The sequence below is a fragment of the Propithecus coquereli genome, unplaced genomic scaffold, assembly GCF_000956105.1.
Source record: "Propithecus coquereli isolate 6110/MARCELLA unplaced genomic scaffold, Pcoq_1.0 Scaffold639, whole genome shotgun sequence".
Lineage (NCBI taxonomy): Eukaryota > Metazoa > Chordata > Mammalia > Primates > Indriidae > Propithecus > Propithecus coquereli.
Window position 1 is genome coordinate 81,260 of NW_012152385.1, and position 5,727 is coordinate 86,986.

A 5,727-nucleotide genomic window follows, 5' to 3' on the forward strand; every position below is an offset into this window, starting at 1 on the left:
GGGGTAAGCCTGGGGGTCTTCAGAATCCCTGGGGACAGGTGTTCTGGCAAAAAGTGGCTTGAAGCCCGAACAAGTGGGAACTCGTTCTTCATTGGCACCTGCCTTTTGTCTGTGTATTTTCCTATCTCTGCACTCACTCCCCAGAGGGAATTTGTAGAGCAACAGCAATCTTCCCAGCCCTGGGCTAGGCGTCCCCAGCTACGGGTCTATTCGGGGCATTGGTGCTCGTGCCTTTTCTCTATGTTTTTGTCTAACCCGAGCATCGCAACATCTGTGTGAGGTAGGCAAGGCAGAGCTTGCAATTTGCATTTTGCAGATGCAGACAGGGAGCCTTGAAGAACCAGGAGAGCCCTGGGCCCTGGCCGGGGAGTCCTGACACGGTCTGTACTTGCTCCTTCCTACCCTCTGCCATCGCATCACCCCCGCCTCACAAAGCCACAGGCTCATGCAGACGGCCCAGGCCCTGGGATTGCTGCGGCTTTTACATGCTCACACAAAGCACCACTGGCCTGGAGAACGACATGGGTGACACCTCCTGGGTGGTGTGAGCTGCGTGCTGCAAGGGAGAGGCAGCACCTTGCCTTGCCAGGGCACACTGGCTGACTCACTTCACAAGATTCATGCACACAAAGCTGAGGACAGACGTGACGTGATGTGGCACATCCCCGGGACTGGCTGGTGCGGCAGGTCACCCATCGTCAGCCCGGCCTTCCTGGCCACTCCGCTCTCGCCACGTTTTTCTTCTGCCCCCGAGGTGCCTCTCTCTCCTTGTCTTCCTCTCTCCCTGACACATTTCCTGCTGTGCACTCAGTCATCACCACCTTGATCATTACTGTCATCTCAGTCTCCAAACTGTCACTGCCCAAACCAGATGTATGCAGGTTCTTAGAGTGGGAAGAAGAAAAACCGAATTCAGACCCAATTCCACTGGAGTTTGGGAAATTTCAGCCAGGCTGGACTCAGATGGCCTTGTGTCCACTCTGAAGGCCTGGGCTTCTCAGACGGGAATGGTGCTCTCTATGCAAGAGTAGGAATCTTGGGGGTGTCTTTCTGCAAAAGGGCAACCCAAGTGCTAACTTGGGATGGCCTTTATCATTACGGCGGGGAGGCTAGTTCCCGGTCAGGTCTATATAAAAGGACATGGTTCCTCTGTCATGCATCTGCAAAAGGACACGAGCATTGCAGGTCTTTGGGCGCTGTTCGAGGCTGCTGTCTCCACCCGACTTCACAACCTGCCAGGCACTCTTCATAGTATTTCATCGCTTGGCTGTAGGAGATATGGGGATGAACCCCGGGGTGGTGACAGATGGAGAGTCCCTTCTCTTTGCTTTTTCTGAGTGAAACTAGAGAAAACACACTCATTTTATATCCACCAGGCGCAAGCTCCTCTTGGGGGGAAACCTCTTACGTGCAACCTGCGGTGCCACCGTTATGGATGTGTCTGATCCGGGCGGGCCGTGAGATTTCTCTTGTCCACCCAAGCATGCCTCTGTGGCCCCACCCTCGGCACGGGAGTCGCCGGGGCAGCTGCCCCCTCTGGTGTCCCATGACGGGCTCGCCTGGTGCGGCTGAGTGTGCCGGAGCGTGCTGGGCTCGGGATCCAGAACTCGGGCGGCCAACTCTATGGTCCGGGCTGCGCAGCAGTCCTGGTGCCCTCTGCTGGCCACGGCTGAAAGCGCAGGCAGCCTTGGGCCCGCACCGCCCGGACCCTGCGGGAGGCCGTCGGGAGGCCACCGGGGCTGGCAGAGGGTGCCATGGGCCACGGCTTGGCCCCCATCCCAGAGCACGGCCCGCCTCTCCCGGACGCACCCCTGAGGCCCAGCTCTCTGTGCCGTTCTGACACATCCGTTTGCCGTCTCCCTCCAGGGTGCAAAGACCTCCCCTGGCTCTAGTCTCACCAGCTGTGTGGCTCCCGGGAAGCCGCGCGACCTCTCTGGACCTGGTTTGCTCCCTGTAAGGTCTCACCCGCCTCCCAAGCCCATTTCCAATACCGGTTCCTACGAGTGATCTGGGCGCAGGGCCCCTCCCGCCCGGCACGAACACCTCACCTTTGGCTGCGGGGCCCTGGGGCCGCTTTCTCGGGCTCTCGCCTCCCCGGGGCAGAGGCTTTCTTATCCTCTCTCTTTTCTGGATCCCCCGCGGCACCCCCCGCGCTGTCTTTGCGCAGCACAGGCGCTCACTCAACAAATACCTGTTGCACTGATTTGTGTTAAAATGGCTGCCTGGGACTAGAGATTCCCTCAGGTGCCTCCTCTGCTCTCATTCTTTTTCATTCCGATTGTCGCTTGTGGGTTGGCCTCGTCTCCCAGGTGAGACTTTAGATCCTAGAGGGCAGTGTGAGGGAATGCTGTCCTGGTGCTTTACCGAATATAGAAAGCGATTCTGACATTGTGAAACAGTCACGCACGTGGTCCTCTCTCTCCCCCTCACCCTGCAGCACATTTCGGGAGGGCGAGGCGGGAGGATGGGGCTGTAAACACCAGGCTGAGGCTGACCGCCTTCCCTGCTCCCGTGCGCCCCCACTCCGCACCGGTCCTCCGGGCCCCATCTCTGCCTGGCCCCATGAGTCTCCTGCTCAGTTGGGTCTAGTGGTGTCACTGTCACTCCTCACCAGCTCGCTCCCCAGCCCCGCCCTGCTGCTCTCAGGAAATTGCGGTGGGCATGAGTATAAGGCTCATGGGAGTTCCCAACGCCCTCCCTGCCATGGCTGACTCTTCTCCCAGGCTGCTCCAGAGCAGCCCATACACTGCCTCCTGGAAAGGACAGTAACAGCTAATGTTTATTAATAGCTCGCAGTGTGCCGGGAGCCTCGCTGAAAGCTTTGCACGTATTATCTCATGTAATGCTCCTAAGAACCCTCAAAGATGGCTCCGTTATTACCCTTATTTTATACAGAGAAAGCAGAGGCACAGAGAAGTTAAGCTACTTGCCTAAGATCACACAGCTAGAGAGTGGGAGAGCCAGCATTCAAACCCAGACAGTTTGATTCGTGAGCTTATGTTCATAACATTCCTTCAGGCAGCAGAAAGGAGGGCTAGGCACCTCGCAGACACACATGTGCAAACGCAGGCACACATATGTCAACCTAAGCACACGCACACCTGTGGCCTGTGTGCTGTGCACGTGTGAACATTCCGGTGAAGCCCACGCGCACTCAGGTGCATCAGGTTACACGCATGCACCCATGTGAGTACTTACACACAGTGCTCTGAGTGTCTTACCGCTTGTGATGTTTCAGAGAGGTGCTGTCTAATAGAACTTTCTGCCATGCAGGGAATGTGCTATGTAGACAGCGCAGACTGTCTGACACAATAGCCATGGGTTACTTGTGGCTACTGAACCCTGGACATGTGGCTATTGAGATTCAGGAATGGAATTTTTAATTACATCTGCATAAAATGAATTTAAATATAAATAACCACATGTGGCTGTCGGCTACCGAATTGGCCACCTCGTGGGACTGTCGTGAGGATGGAGAGAGACGATGTGGGACCGTGGGCAGCAGAGGCCTCGTACTTCAGAGTGCTCAACAATAGATGCAGTTTGTTAATTACCACCCAGTAAGTGACAGTGCGTGTGCACTGACGTGTGTATAGCCTCCGAATCGCCATCACTCCTCTGTCCAGCTGCCCTCCTGACAGTGGGCTCAGACCCAGGAGTACCTGTGAAGGTGACAAGGAAGGAGGGTTTGGCTCTGGGATGTCGGTGGAGAGCAGTTTGGGGTGGGGACCCAAGTGCTTTGTCACTTGCCTGCACCCAGCAGGAGGTGGAGGGGGCGGCCTATGGCCCTGGGTTCTCCTACCCACTGGCCCCCTCACCTCAGCCCAGAGCCTCCCAGGTACCTGGACGAATGATTTCATCTCATTTGTAAGTAAAACATCAGCTTCTCTCTTTGCGTGTTGCTTTTATTGGTTTTTTACTTTAAAGGAGGGGGAAAAAGGGCCAGCAGTCTGCCTCAGGCGTTTGGTGGTGGCTTTGGGGGCCATAGAGAAGTCCCTAAGGGGCTCTTCTCTTCTAGTAGTTCAGAGAAATGAGCTGGTGAGGTCAGGCTCTTGGGGACAGCTGGGGCGGGGGGATGTGGGCCACAAAGACAGGGAGCTCGGGGCAGGCGGGGTGGGAAGGCTGCGAGGAGGCCGGGCAGGGAGGAGGGAGCACTGCGACCTACATCGCCGCTGTGAATCTGGCTGACTCACCCCTGGACAGCAGTTCCCGCTCTCCCTGCTGGGTGCAGTGCAACCTTGGCGTGCTGGGAGAGAGACGCTCCAAGAAAGGGCAGCAGCAGTGGCCCTGGCAGAAGCCGGAGGGAGTGAAGCTACAGCATGAGGGATTTAGGTGGGAGCATGGGAAGGACAGACCTGGCTAAATTCTGTGAGATGGTGCAAGGGGGATTTGAGGCAGGAGGAACAGTTTTCTTTATTACACTCACTCATGGCAAAGTGAGGGTTAGCAATGTCAGCGTAGGTGAGCACCCGCCTGGAGGTGTGTGGGGGTGTGGGGAGGAGAGCACTCCCAGCATCCTCTGTTTCAGGCTTCATGCATGTGTGACCTCATAGTGTGCGCGACACAGTCTGCCACCTAATTGATGCTCGGTCCACACTGAGGAAGAACAATAATCACATCTATGAAGTCCTGTTTAATTTGTTCTGTTGTAAATGACTTTAAACACCATGACATACCGATGCCTCTCAAATTTATACCTCCAGCCCAGATCTTCACGCTGAGCTCCGGATCATATATCCACCTGCCTTCTTTCTGCCTCTTCTGGGACGTCCCACAGGCCTCCCACTCTCAGCACGGCCGGAACTTTCAACACCCACCTCTAAAATGCGTTCCTTCCCGGTAAATGGCCCCACTCAGCACCGAGTGGCTCACAGCGTCCTGGGCTTTTCTCTTTCCCCTCACTTCACACCATCCATCCGCAAGTCCTGGGACCCCTAACTCCCCAATGCAACCTGCTCCGTCTATTTCTTGCACCCTCACTGCTCACCTTAATCCACACCTCCATGTCTGCTCTCCTATAGCAGCCGAAAGATCTTTGTGTAACGTATGTTAGAACATGCCTCTTCTGATGTGTCTAGCTATCCTTAGAAAACAATGCAGACGCCCCTCCCTCTTGACCTGCCGGGCCTGAGACAACCTGCCCGCACCAACCCCTCCCACCTCGCTGTCCCCAACGGTCCCATGATGCCCCTGTCATGCTGGTCTTTCTCCTGTTCCTGGAACACAGGAAGCTTATTCCTGCCTCAGGGCCTTTGCACCTGCTACCGCCCCCTTTGCCCAAGTGCTTTCTCCCTCCCCATCTGCTTGTTGTCTGGATCTTGGCTTCACTGTCAGTTCCTCAGGGGCCCCTCCCTGCTTACACAATATACAGCAGCCCCTGTCACTCCACACTTCATCTGTACATTGTAAGTCTCAGCACTGTACTAACGATCAGGTTTTTAATTTTTATTATTAATTTATCATCTAACTCGCCTCATGAAAATGTAAGCTTCAGGAGAGCCAGGAGTTTATCTGCCCTGGTCATTGTTGTATTTCCAGCAGGGAGACCCGTGCCTGGCATGGAGTGGGCGATCAATAACTATTTGTGAATGAATGAATTATTTAATCCGGATGGTGTTTGTCAGGGAAGGCTTTTTGCCTAGGGTAGAAGTGTGAGCTCATGAATGTGTTTCCTGGACTGGCTCTTGTGTACGAATTGCAAGACTAATTAAACTCATACATATTTGT